The 15,219-nt window shown below is 42.9% G+C and overlaps 2 pseudogenes; both read left to right on the forward strand.

The window, feature by feature from the left end:
* Positions 1 to 2,439: 2,439 nt before the first annotated feature.
* LOC119273800 lies at positions 2,440 to 2,524 on the forward strand (annotated as a pseudogene).
* A 98-nt stretch (positions 2,525 to 2,622) lies between these two features.
* Positions 2,623 to 2,706, forward strand: LOC119273799 (annotated as a pseudogene).
* Positions 2,707 to 15,219: the final 12,513 nt, after the last annotated feature.

Raw genomic sequence — 15,219 nt, forward strand, 5'->3', positions numbered from 1 at the left:
ATATTTACATTATTCAAAGTTTTTTATTTTTGCTGAAAAGTAGGTTACACTTGGTGACAGAATGCGAAGGTTTTTTATTTCTATTTATTTTTACAAATTTCTTAGGTCGTCAAATAGCAGAGATGATTCAAAATCTTATTTTTAATCAATTATGACCAATTTAAATGGTCTTAACATCATCAAAGGAGATACTGCGTTCTGATTGGTCTAAAATCATCTCACGCGGATCATGGATTAAGCACCGTTCGATGCGCCTGGATCCAACGGCAGCCCACACCCCCCTCGTCGCTGTCACCCCCTCCCGAATCCCTCTCATCCTCGTCCACACACGAAACCCTAGCCCCCTTCTCCCAATCGCCGCTGCCGCTCCCTTATCCCCATCGCCGCCGCCACCGTCCTTCCCCTCGCGCTGCCCAGATCTACGCACACTCTCGCTGCCACCGTCCTTCCCTCTCCACCTCACCTCTGTCTCCCACCACGCCGCTGCCACCGCCCCCGCCCCCACACCATGGCCGGCCTCCACCCCTGCATCGATGACGAGGAGCCCGAGTACCCATGCCTCCCCGCCCTCAAGTGGCTCCTGTTCGCCCGGACCACACGCCGGACCGATCCCGCACCCGCACATCCCATCGGCGACCTCGCCGGAGAAGAGAGAAGAAGGTGAGAGATGGAAGCGGCGGAGGCCGCGGCCGGCGTGCAGCTGGGCTCCTCGAAGCCGCAGATCGCGACCCAGCTGGGCTCCTCCGCCGACCCGCACCAAGTTCCTCGAGGAGTTCGCGCGGCGGTTCGACCTCCTCGGGCTGGTCTGATTCGGGATGGAGGTAGTGAGCATCCGCCGTAGCAGGGCCGACGACACGGGCTGGAGGGTGAGGCTCTCCTGCGCTGGCAGCGAGCTGGAGGAGGAGGTTTGACGCCGTGAGATCAACCGCCGGATGCCATGGGCGCCAGTTGGAAGCTGCAGGGCGAGATCGACCGCGTCCTCAAGAAGGTCCAGGAGGGCGTCGTCGTCTTCGACAACATCTGGAACAAGGCACGCACGCACACGCCTCCTTCTTTCCTCTCCCCAACCCCCACGCTAGATTCTCATGATTTTGCATGATTTTGGGGCATGTCTACGACACTGAGAATGCGAACCAGAAGGAGAAGTTCAAGGCGGACCTCAAGAAGGAGATCAAGAAGTTGCAGCACTACTGGGACCAGATCAAGACCTGGATCCAGTCCAGCGAGATCAAGGACAAGAAGGTGACCCCTCTGTAAACAGATCAAGGACCATGATCTGTTTGGTGCTGTTTTTGGTGATGATTTGGTCCTTGTAAATGCCCTCCTTGTAGATTTAGCTTAGTACACTAGATCATGTAATCTGTGTAGGCTTATTACTCTGTGTGGTTTTATCTTGCCACGGCAGTGAAGATCAGGGATTCACCGGCAACAGAGTTAGTTCTAATATTTCTGTTGTAACAGTTGTTACACTTCTCATGTTTGATTCCTGTTGTGGAAGTCCAAGTAACTTACAAAGTACGTCATATCATGATACATATTGCATGCATATTTGGTTTCCGGTTGATGCATGGTTGGTGTGCTAGCTGTTCGTTAGTACCTGCTGGTTGTTACTATTGCTCTTTTTTATTAAGGCAGTTAGTGTTTAACATCTATCGCTTTAGCGCCTAGCGACTAAATAATGTTTTGTTTCTGGTTAGTTAGGATGATTCGTCCGCTTGTATCCATTTTCCTGAACTAATTCTGTGTATTAGTTCGTTTTAGGTTAATTTTATACTATCTAGGACCATGTGTTTTCTGGTTAATTTTACTATGTTGGATTTGGAAGCGCAGGCGACCTCCATGGACGACATCGACGATGAAGAGGAGGACAAGGAGGACGACATCGACGATGAAGAGGAGGACAAGGGGGACGACCAGGACATGCGCGACCCCACCCCCGAGCCCAACGAGCTCGACGAGGACATAGTCGAGTCCGACCTCGAGCTCGACGAGGAGGGCATCGTCCAGTCTGACCATGATGGCGTGCCACAGAAGGTCCTGTGCTCTGCTCTGCCTCCCTCAATTACTGCCTCGCCACCGCAATAGATGTTCTTTTTTCTTTTGTAATTTGGCTGGACTTGTGCGTCTCCGTTCTGATGCGTTTGTGCGTGCGTATGTTGAACAGTGACCTCGGATCTGGTGAAGGGCGCCAAGGAGAAGTAGCTCAAGGTCAATGGCCCCGTCAGGATGCTGCTCAACATCACCACCGGGAAGTTCCCCTGTGGAGTAGGTAGCCACCTCCCTCTCTTTGCCCTTCCTTACCAATCCCATTTGCTTAGTAGCTCTGCATAGTATATGGTCCTTGCATGCTCACAGTAGCTCGTTGGTGATGTGGGTCACTATGTTTTTGTGGATAGCTGACTGTTTAGGGAATTTCCGTGACGATGATGATGTTGTGCTGGGCAGAGGATGTGAAACATTTAGACCGCTGAGGCCTTTCCGGTCTTTGATGATCTAAAATTGAGCTTTTTAAAACTGATGCCTAGCATGCCATCAACGTTTTTTTGTTCCTCATCTAGAATGCAGCTCTGTGTGTTGGTGTCATATAATGTAGAGGAGTTGCATGTGACTCGTTTGTCAGCTGAGCATATGATGTTACAAGAAGATGCTACTGAGATTTTACGCCGTTGAAGTATCTTAAACCGAGCTTTTTAAAACTGATGCTTGGTTGATCTAGTTCTAGTATATTAGTTGGGTGAGAGTCTATTGTTGTTGGTGCTGTGTTGTCATTTCTTTTTATGTCGTTGAAGAATAAAAAAGATAAGCATTTCTCCAGCCAATGTCTGAAGTAGTTGCTGCTGTGTAGTCATCGGCTGGACCTAGTTTGGCAGCGCTGTATTTAAAATACCATAGTATCTCAAAGCTTCGGTATTGCAATGCGTGGGCAATGAATACTACGGTTTTAAAGAAAATACATTTTTCTCGGTTTTAGAAAAACTACCGATGCTTTTGGATCATGTTGTTTTACTGTAGTTTTGATCGATAGTCACACAACTTAATCTAACTTATACTAAACCTACGGAGCTACATGAATCAGTGTGTGTCGGCCGGCTGCATGCAACGCTGTATGGTCTTCTGACAGCTGAGCTACGAAGTTGCAGACGTGATCGGCAGTAGCTAATTACAAAGAATAGGAATCAGTATCTTATTTTAATTAGTGTGGTGCATGCCATTGAAAGCATACTGACATGTGTTTAGTTATGCTTGTGAACCAAGATGCACGGTAGTCAACCAGCAATGACACGAGCGACTTTTGCTCAGTTTGAGAAAAAGAGGTCTAGACCACTTTTTTTAATACTCCAAGAGAACCACAGTAACAACAATACCACTGTTTATGAAACCGTAGTTTTTGGTATAGCCAAACGCCTCAAAGTATTCAAAACTACAGTTTTTTAAAATCTATGGTATTCTAGTAATGCTTTGAAAATACTTTGCATCCAAACGGGGCCTGCAATTAGCACATAGCTGCGTTGTACAGTTGCTTATATAATCAGATGTTGTATGTAGTCACGTACGCTTTCCAATTTTGATCCAATGCTTGCTTCCTAGCTCACGTGTGTCAGTTTTTCAGATACTTGTGACTCCTTGTGCATCACCCCTCAACTAACAAGTAAAAGTAAATAAAATTGTTCTTTATGCTCACTCCTTGTCTTCATATACTTTTTTCGTTGGCTGTTACTTCTCTTCTTTTATATTGAGTTTGGGAATTTGGTATTGATGATAGTACGACGACTTTGTCATCTGATGCGCAAGTCCATGCACGTCAGCTCTCTGGGTAAGAGAACTTGTCTCGCTGCAGTTGCAGTTATTGAATGACAGTAGAGCAAATTGAATTTTAACAATTCTATCTTCCGCGATTAAAACAAATCTACGACAGAGTTGCAGCAAACTAATGTTATCAGTTCTATCTTCTGTGATCAAAACAAACCCGCAGCAGTTTTCCAATGTCAGTAGCAGCAAGCTAAATTTTATAATTATATCTTCTGTGAAGTATTTTATAATTTTGCAATGTGTGGCAGTGAAGTATTTTGCATGGCACTTGTGCAATGAATTTTCATATTGTGTCTCTGTTTTCTTGTATGAATGAGTATCTCATTTTAACTAGCTGGAGAATAAAAAGCATGGTACTAGCTGAATTTGTGTTGGCATTCTTAATAACTGCCCTTTTTTGAAAGGTCTGCTCATAATATATTGGCTTCAGTTTTTTGATTCTTTTTTGTTGATTCATGTAACAGGTCGTCCAGTAAAGTTGTCGAAGGAGCTCCATGCTGAAGAACATAACACTTGTAGAGCTTGTAAAATACTGTATCTCATTATTGAACTTGTGGAGCTTGTAGCTGTGACTGGCATATTGTTATTACACTTGCAGAGCTTGCAAAGTGTATGTTAGAGCTTATTTTGTACAGCAGGAGCTTTGTATTGAATCTCTGATAATATTTGAAGTGTTACTTGTAGAATTGTTTTGTCCGGCGACTCAGACATACTGGGTATTTATTTATGTTAAATTGAAAAAAATGAAGAATATGACCCTGACAGCTAGGACCCAGTTACCAGAACCTCAAAAACGGGGACCCATTTTATAAAAAACAAAAAATGGGACTGCTAAGACAAAAAGGCCATGGCGCAAAATAAAAAGGCTGCAATGTTGGGCTTGGCCCATGAAGCCAACGAAAAATTAACAGGAAAAAAATATAGAAAGGCTGAATTAATGGGCTAGGCCCATGTAGAAAATTGAATTGGACCGGGCTGAATCTTGTGCCACATCAGCTTGCCACGCTGGATACCTACGTGGCCTGGGGAGGTTGCTAGTGACCAAAACACCACAGTGGACTTATTTTGGTCATAAACGTTTGCGACCATTCCAGAAGAAAGGTCGCTATAGTCAGTTTACGACGGCCAGCTTTTGACCTTCTGTTTTTGGTCACAAAAAGGTCACAAATGGAAATTTGTGACCATTCAGTGACCAATAGTGGTGGTCACAAATTGACATATTTCTTGTAGTGATGTCCCCGATCTCATCCGGGACTCCGAACTCCTTCGGTACATCAAAACTCATAAACTCATAATATAACTGTCATCGAAACCTTAAGCGTGCGGACCCTACGGGTTCGAGAACAATGTAGACATAACCGAGACACGTCTCCGGTCAATAACCAATAGCGGGACCTGGATGCCCATATTGGCTCCTACATATTCTACGAAGATCTTTATCGGTCAGACCGCATAACAACATACGTTGTTCCCTTTGTCATCGGTATGTTACTTGCCCGAGATTCGACCGTCGGTATCCAATACCTAGTTCAATCTCGTTACCGGCAAGTCTCTTTACTCGTTCCGTAATACATCATCCCGCAACTAACTCATTAGTTGCAATGCTTGCAAGGCTTATGTGATGTGCATTACCGAGAGGGCCTAGAGATACCTCTCCGACAATCGGAGTGACAAATCCTATTCTCGAAATACGCCAACCCAACATCTACCATTGGAGACACCTGTAGAGATCCGTTATAATCACCCATTTACGTTGTGACATTTGGTAGAACACAAAGTGTTCCTCCGGCAAACGGGAGTTGCATAATCTCATAGTCATAGGAACATGTATAAGTCATGAAGAAAGCAATAGCAACATACTAAATGATCGGGTGCTAAGCTAATAGAATGGGTCATGTCAATCAGACCATTCAACTAATTATGTGACCTCATTAATCAAATAACAACTCTTTGTTCATGGTTAGGAAACATAACCATCTTTGATTAACGAGCTAGTCAAGTAGAGGCATACTAGTGACACTCTGTTTGTCTATGTATTCACACATGTATTATGTTTCCGGTTAATACAATTCTAGCATGAATCATAAACATTTATCATGATATAAGGAAATAAATAATAACTTTATTATTGCCTCTAGGGCATATTTCCTTCAGTCTCCCACTTGCACTAGAGTCAATAATCTAGATCACATCACCATGTGATTAACATCGATAGTTCACATCATCATGTGATTAACACCCATAGTTCACATCGCCATGTGACCAACACCCAAAGGGTTTACTAGATTCGGTAATCTAGTTCACATCGCTATGTGATTAACACCCAAAGAGTACTAAGGTGTGATCATGTTTTTCTTGTGAGAGAATCTTAGTCAACGGTCTTTCACATTTAGATCCGTTATGTATTTTGCAATTTTCTATGTCTACAATGCTCTGCACAGAGCTAATCTAGTTAATTGCTCCCACTTTCAATACGTATCTAGATCGAGACCTAGAGTCATCCAGATCAGTGTCAAAACTTGCATCGACGTAACCCTTTATGGCGAACCTTTTTGTCACCTCCATAATCGAGAAACATATCCTTATTCCACTAAGGATAATTTTGACCGCTGTCCAGTGATCTACTCCTAGATCACTATTGTACTCCCATGCCAATCAGTGTAGGGTATACACTAGATCTAGTACACAACATGGCATACTTTATAGAACCTATGGCCAAGGCATAGGGAATGACTTTCATTCTCTTTCTATCTTCTGTCGTGGTCGGGCTTTGAGTCTTCTCAACTTCACACCTTGTAATACAGGCAAGAACTCTTTCTTTGACTGCTCCATTTTGAACTACTTCAAAATCTTGTCAAGGTATGTACTTATTGAAAAAACTTATCAAGCATCTTGATCTATCTCTATAGAAGCTCAATATGTAAGCAGCTTCACCGAAGTCTTTCTTTGAAAAACTCCTTTCAAACACTCCTTTATGCTTTACACAATAATTCTACATTATTTCCGATCAACAATATGTCATTCACATATACTTATCAGAAATGCTGTAGTGCTCCCACTCACTTTCTTGTAAATACAGGCTTCACCGCAAGTCTGTATAAAACTATATGCTTTGATCAACTCATCAAAGCATATATTCCAACTCCGAGATGCTTGCACCAGTCCACAGATGGATCGCTGGAGCTTGCACATTTTGTTAGCACCTTTTGGATTGACAAAACCTTCTGGTTGCATCATATACAACTCTTCTTTAATAAATCCACTAAGGAATGCAGTTTTGTTTATCCATTTGCCAGATTTCATAAAATGCGGCAATTACTAACATGATTCGGACAGACTCTAGCATAGATACGAGTGAGAAACTCTCATCGTAGTCAACACCTTGAACTTGTCGAAAACCTTTTTGCGACAATTCTAGCTTTGTAGATAGTAACACTACTATCAGCGTCCGTCTTCCTCTTGAAGATCCATTTATTATCAATTGCTCGCCAATCATCGGGCAAGTCAACCAAAGTCCATACTTTGTTCTCATACATGGATCATATCTCAGATTTCATGGCCTCAAGCCATTTATCGGAATCTGGGCTCATCATCGCTTCCTCATAGTTTGTAGGTTTGTCATGGTCAAGTAACATGACCTCCAGAATAGGATTACCGTACCACTCTGGTGTGGATCTCACTCTGGTTTACCTACGAGATTCGGTAGTAACTTGATCTGAAGTTACATGATCATCATCATTAGCTTCCTCACTAATTGGTGTAGTAGTCACAAGAATAGAATTCTGTGATGAACTACTTTTCAATAAGGGAGAAGGTACAATTACCTTATCAAGTTTTCTACTTTCCTCCCACTCACTTCTTTCGAGAGAAACTCCTTCTCTAGAAAGGATCCATTCCCAGCAACGAATAGCTTGCCTTCGGATCTGTGATAGAAGGTGTACCCAACATTTTTCTTTTTGGGTATCCTATGAAGACGCACTTCTCCGATTTGGGTTTGAGCTTATCAAGTTGAAACTTTTTCATATAAGCAGTGCAACCCAAACTTTAAGAAACGACAACTTTGGTTTCTTGCCAAACCACAATACAGATTATGTCGTCTCAACGGACTTAGATGGTGCCCTTTTTAACGTGAATGCAGCTGTCTTTAATGCATAATCCCAAAATGATATTGGTAAATCGGTAAGAAACATCATAGATGTACTATATCCAATAAAGTACGGTTATGACGTTTGGACACATCATAATCTTGTGGTGTTCCAGGTGGCGTGAGTAGTGAAACTATTTCACATTGTTTTTAACTGAAGACCAAACTCGTAACTCAAATATTTGTCTCTGCGATCAGATCATAGAAACTTTATTTTCTTGTCACGATGATTTTCCACTTCACTCTAAAATTCTTTGAACTTTTCAAATGTTTCAGACTTATGTTTCATTAAGTAGATATACTCATATCTGCTCAAATTATCTGTGAAGAACAGAAAATAATGATACCTGTCGCGAGCCTCAATATTCATCGGACCACATACATCAGTATGTATGATTTCCAACAAATCTGTTGCTCGCTCCATTGTTCCAAAGAACGGAGTCTTAGTCATCTTGCCCATGAGGCATGGTTCGCAAGCATCAACTGATTCATAATCAAGTGATTCCAAAAGCCCATCGGCATGGAGTTTCTTCATGCGCTTTACACCAATATGACCTAAACGGCAGTGCCACAAATAAGTTGCACTATCATTATTAACTTTGCATCTTTTGGTTTCAATATTATGATTATGTGTATCACTACGATCGAGATCCAACGAACTATTTTCATTGGGTGTGTAACCATATAAGGTTTTTTTTCATGTAAACAGAACAACAATTTATTCTCTTACTTAAATGAATAACTGTATTACAATAAACATGATCAAATCATATTCATGCTCAACGCAAACACCAAATAACACTTATTTAGTTTCAACACTAATCCTGAAATTATAGGGAGTGTGCGATGATGATCATATCAATCTTGGAAACACTTCCAACACACATCGTCACTTCACCCTTAACTAGTCTCTGTTTATTCTGCAACTCTCGTTTCGAGTTACTAATCTTAGCAACTGAACTAGTATCAAATACTGAGGGGTTGCTATAAACACTAGTAAAGTACACATCAATAAGATGTATATCAAATATACTTATTTTCACTTTGCCATCCTTCTTATCCGCCAATCACTTGGGGTAGTTCCGCTTCTAGTGACCAGTCCCTTTGCAGTAGAAGCACTTAGTCTCAGGCTTAGGACCAGACTTGGGCTTCTTCACTTGAGCAGCAACTTGCTTGCCTGTTCTTCTTGAAGTTCCCCTTCTTCCCTTTGCCCTTTTCTTGAAACTAGTGGTCTTGTTAACCATCAACACTTGATGTTTTTCTTGATTTCTACCTTCATCGATTTCAGCATCACGAAGAGCTTGGGAATTGTTTCCGTTATCCCTTGCATATTATAGTTCATCACGAAGTTCTACTAACTTGGTGATGGTGACTAGAGAATTCTGTCAATCACTATCTTATCTGGAAGATTAACTTCCACTTGATTCAAGCGATCGTAGTACCCAGACAATCTGAGCACATGCTCACTAGTTGAGCAATTCTCCTCCATCTTTTAGCTATAGAACTTGTTGGAGACTTCATATCTCTCAACTCGGGTATTTGCTTGAAATATTAACTTCAACTCCTGGAACATCTCATATGGTCCACGACGTTCAAAGCGTCTTTGAGGTCCCGATTCTAAGCCGTTAAGCATGGTGCACTAAACTATCAAGTAGTCATCATATTGAGCTAGCCAAACGTTCATAACGTTTGCATCTGCTCCTGCAATAGGTCTGTCACCTAGCGGTGCATCAAGGACATAATTCTTCTATGCAGCAATGAGGATAAACCTCAGATCACGGATCCAATCCGCATCATTGCTACTAACATCTTTCAACACAATTTTCTCTAGGAACATATCAAAATAAACATATGAAAGCAACAACGCGAGCTATTGATCTACAACATAGATATGCTAATACTACCAGGACTAAGTTCATGATAAACTAAACTTCAATTAATCATATTACTTAAGAACTCCCACTTAGATAGACATCCCTCTAATCCTCTAAGTGATCACGTGATCCAAATCAACTAAACCATAACCGATCATCACGTGAGATGGAGTAGTTTTCAATGGTGAACATCATTATGTTGATCATATCTACTATATGATTCACGCTCGACCTTTCGGTCTCTGTGTTCCGAGGCCATATCTGCATATGCTAGGCTCGTCAAGTTTAACCTGAGTATTCTGCGTGTGCAAAATTGGCTTGCACCCGTCGTAGATGGACGTAGAGCTTATCACACCCGATCATCACGTGGTGTCTGGGCACGACGAACTTTGGCAACGGTGCATACTCAGGGAGAACACTTCTTGATAATTTAGTGAGAGATCATCTTATAATGCTACTGTCAACCAAAGCAAGATAAGATGCATAAAAGATAAACATCACATGCAATCAATATAAGTGATATGATATGGCCATCATCATCTTGTGCTTGTGATCTCCATCTCCGGAGCACCGTCATGATTTCTATCGTCACCGGCATGACACCATGATCTCCATCATCTTGATCTATATCAATGTGTCGTCACATGGTCGTCTCGCCAACTATTGCTCTTGCAACTATTGCTATCGCATAGCGATAAAGTAAAGCAATTATTTGGCGTTTGCATCTTATGCAATAAAGAGATGACCATAAGGCGTTTGCTAGTTGCCGATAACTTCCACAAAACATGATCATCTCATACAACAACTTATATCTCATCACGTCTTGACCATATCACATCACAACATGCCCTGCAAAAACAAGTTAGACGTCCTCTACTTTGTTGTTGCAAGTTTTACGTGGCTGCTACGGGCTTAAGCAAGAACCAATCTCACCTACGCATCAAAACCACAACGATAGTTTGTCAATTTGACTATGTTTTAACCTTCGCAAGGACCGGGCGTAGCCACACTCGGTTCAACTAAAGTTGGAGAAACAGTCACCCGCAAGTCACCTATGTGCAAAGCACGTCGGGGAAACCGGTCTCGCGCAAGCGTACGCGTAATGTCGGTCCGGGCCGCTTCATCCAACAATACCGCCGAACCAAAGTATGACATGCTGGTAGGCAGTATGACTTATATCGCCCACAACTCACTTGTGTTCTACTCGTGCATATAACATCAAACCATAAAACCTAGGCTCGGATGCCACTGTTGGGGAACGTAGTAATTTCAAAAAAATTCCTACGCACACGCAAGATCATGGTGATGCACAGCAACGAGAGGGGAGAGTGTTGTCTACGTACCCACGCAGACCGACTGCGGAAGCGTTGACACAATGTAGAGGAAGTAGTCGTACGTCTTCCCGATCCGACCGATCCAAGCACCGTTACTCCGGCACCTCCGAGTTCTTAGCACACGTACAACTCGATGACGCTCCCCGGGCTCCGATCTAGCAAAGCTTCAGGGATGAGTTCTGTCAGCATAACGGCGTGGTGACGATGATGATGTTCTACCGACGCAGGGCTTCGCCTAAGCACTACAACGGTATGACCGAGGTGGAATATGGTGGCAGGGGGCACCGCACACGGCTAAGGAACGATCACGTGGATCAACTTGTGTGTCTAGAGGTGCCCCCTGCCCCCGTATATAAAGGAGCAAGGGGGAGGAGGCCGGCCATAGGAGAGGCGCGCCAGGTGTGGAGTCCTACTAGGACTCCAAGTCCTAGTAGGAGTCCACCAAGAGGGGAGGAAGGGAGAAGGAAGTGGAGGAGCAGGAAAGGTGGCCGGCCCCCTTTTCCCTAGTCCAATTTGGACTAGAGGGGAGGGGGGCGCAGCAGCCCCTTGGCCTTTCTCCTCTTCCCACTAAAGCCCATCAAGGCCCATTGCTTCTCCCGTAACTACCCGGTACTTCGAAAAATACCCGAATCACTCGGAACCTTTTCGATGTCCGAATATAGTCGTCCAATATATCGATCTTTATGTCTCGACCATTTCGAGACTCCTCGTCATGTCCCCGATCTCATCCGGGACTCTGAACTCCTTCGGTACATCAAAAATCATAAACTCATAATATAACTGTCATCGAAACCTTAAGCGTGCGGACCCTACGGGTTCGAGAACAATGTAGACATGACCGAGACACGTCTTCGGTCAATAACCAATAGCGGGACCTGGATGCCCATATTGGCTCCTACATATTCTACGAAGATCTTTATCGGTCAGACCGCATAACAACATACGTTGTTCCCTTTGTCATCGGTATGTTACTTGCCCGAGATTCGATCGTCGGTATCCAATACCTAGTTCAATCTCATTACCGGCAAGTCTCTTTACTCGTTCCGTAATACATCATCCCGCAACTAACTCATTAGTTGCAATGCTTGCAAGGCTTATGTGATGTGCATTACCGAGAGGGCCCAGAGATACCTCTCCGACAATCGGAGTGACAAATCCTATTCTCGAAATACGCCAACCCAACATCTACCATTGGAGACACCTGTAGAGCTCCTTTATAATCACCCATTTACGTTGTGACGTTTGGTAGCACACAAAGTGTTCCTCCGGCAAACGGGAGTTGCATAATCTCATAGTCATAGGAACATGTATAAGTCATGAAGAAAGCAATAGCAACATACTAAACGATCGGGTGCTAAGCTAATAGAATGGGTCATGTCAATCAGATCATTCAACTAATGATGTGACCTCGTTAATCAAATAACAACTCTTTGTTCATGGTTAGGAAACATAACAATCTTTGATTAACGAGCTAGTCAAGTAGAGGCATACTAGTGACACTCTATTTGTCTATGTATCCACACATGTATTATGTTTTCGGTTAATACAATTCTAGCATGAATAATAAACATTTATCATGATATAAGGAAATAAATAATAACTTTATTATTGCCTCTAGGGCATATTTCCTTCAAACTCCTCCCCGACGCTTTGCTGGATCGGAGCCCGGGGATCGTCATCGAGCTGAACGTGTGCCAAGAACTCGGCGGTGCCGGAGTAACGGTGCTTGGATCGGTCAGATCGAGAAGACGTACGACTACTTCCTCTACGTTGCGTCAATGCTTCCACTTCGGTCTATGAGGGTACATAGACAACACTCTCCCCTCTTGTTGCTATGCATCACCATGATCTTGCGTGTGCGTAGGAAATTTTTGAAATTACTACGTTCCCCAACAGTGGTATCAGAGCCTAGGTTTTATGTGTTGATGTTATATGCACAAGTAGAACGCAAGTGAGTTGTGGGCAATATAAGTCATACTGCTTACCAGCATGTCATACTTTGGTTCGGCGGTATTGTTGGATGAAGCGGCCTGGACCGACATTACGCGTACGCTTACGCAAGGCTGGTTCTACCGAAGTGCTTTGCACACAGGTGGCTGGCGGGTGTCAGTTTCTCCAACTTCAGTTGAACCGAGTGTGGCTATGCCCGGTCCTTGCGAAGGTTAAAACAGCACCAACTTGACAAACTATCATTGTGGTTTTGATGCGTAGGTAAGAACGGTTCTTGCTCAGCCCGTAGCAGCCACGTAAAACTTGCAACTACAAAGTAGAGGACGTCTAACTTGTTTTTGCAGGGCATGTTGTGATGTGATATGGTCAAGACGTGATGAGATATAAGTTGTTGTATGAGATGATCATGTTTTGTTGAAATTATCGGGAACTGGCAAAAGCCTTATGGTTGTCTCTCTATTGCATAAGATGCAAGTGCCAAATAATTGCTTTACTTTATCGCTATGCGATAGCAATAGTTGCAAGAGCAATAGTTGGCGAGACGACCATATGACGACACATTGATATAGATCAAGATGATGGAGATCATGCTGTCATGCCGGTGACGATGGAAATCATGACAGTACTTTGAAGATGGAGATCAAAAGCACAAGATGATGATGGCCATATCATGTCACATATTTTGATTGCATGTGATGTTTATCTTTTATGCATCTTATCTTGCTTTGTTTGACGGTAGCATTATAAGATGATCTCTCACTAAATTTCAAGGTATAAGTGTTCTCCCTGAGTATGCACCGTTGCCAAAGTTCGTCGTGCCCAGACACCATGTGATGATCGGGTGTGATAAGCTCTACGTCCATCTACAACGGGTGCAAGCCAGTTTTGCACACGCGGAATACTCGGGTTAAACTTGACGAGCCTAGCATATGCAGATATGGCCTCGGAACACTGAGACCGAAAGGTCGAGCGTGAATCATATAGTAGATATGATCAACATAGTGATGTTCACCATTGAAAGCTACTCCATTTCACGTGATGATCGGTTATGGTTTAGTTGATTTGGATCACGTGATCACTTAGAGGATTAGAGGGATGTCTATCTAAGTGGGAGTTCTTAAGTAATATGATTGATTGAACTTAAATTTATCATGAACTTAGTCCTGGTAGTATTAGCATATCTATGTTGTAGATCAATAGCTCGCGTTGTTGCTTCCCTATGTTATATATATGTTCCTAGAGAAAACTAAGTTGAAAGATGTTAGTAGCAATGATGCGGATTGGATCCGTGACCTGAGGTTTATCCTCATTGCTGCACAGAAGAATTATGTCCTTGATGCACCGCTAGGTGACTGACCTATTGCAGGAGCAGATGCAGACGTTATGAACGTTTGGCTAGCTCAATATGATGACTACTTGATAGTTTAAGTGCACCATGCTTAACGGCTTAGAATCGGGACTTCAAAGACGTTTTGAACGTCATGGACCATATGAGATGTTCCAGGAGTTGAAGTTAATATTTCAAGCAAATACCCGAGTTGAGAGATATGAAGTCTCCAACAAGTTCTATAGCTACAAGATGGAGGAGAATCGCTCAAGCAGTGAGCATGTGCTCAGATTGTTTGGGTACTACAATCACTTGAATCAAGTGGGAGTTAATCTTCCAGATAATATAGTGATCGACAGAATTCTCTAGTCACCATCACCAAGTTAGTAGAACTTCGTGATGAACTATAGTATGCAAGGGATAACGGAAACGATTCCCAAGCTCTTCGTGATGCTGAAATCGACGAAGGTAGAAATCAAGAAAAACATCAAGTGTTGATGGTTGACAAGATCACTAGTTTCAAGAAAAGGTCAAAGGGAAGAAGGGGAACTTCAAGAAGAACGGCAATCAAGTTGCTGCTCAAGTGAAGAAGCCCAAGTTTGGTCCTAAGCCTGAGACTAAGTGCTTCTACTGCAAAGGGACTGGTCACTGGAAGCGGAACTACCCCAAGTGATTGGTGGATAAGAAGGATGGCAAAGTGAACATAAGTATATTTGATATACATGTTATTGATGTGTACTTTACTAGTGTTTATAGCAACCCCTCAGTATTTGATACTAG

The sequence above is a fragment of the Triticum dicoccoides genome, chromosome 3A (genome assembly GCF_002162155.2).
Source record: "Triticum dicoccoides isolate Atlit2015 ecotype Zavitan chromosome 3A, WEW_v2.0, whole genome shotgun sequence".
Classification (NCBI taxonomy): Eukaryota; Viridiplantae; Streptophyta; class Magnoliopsida; order Poales; family Poaceae; genus Triticum; species Triticum dicoccoides.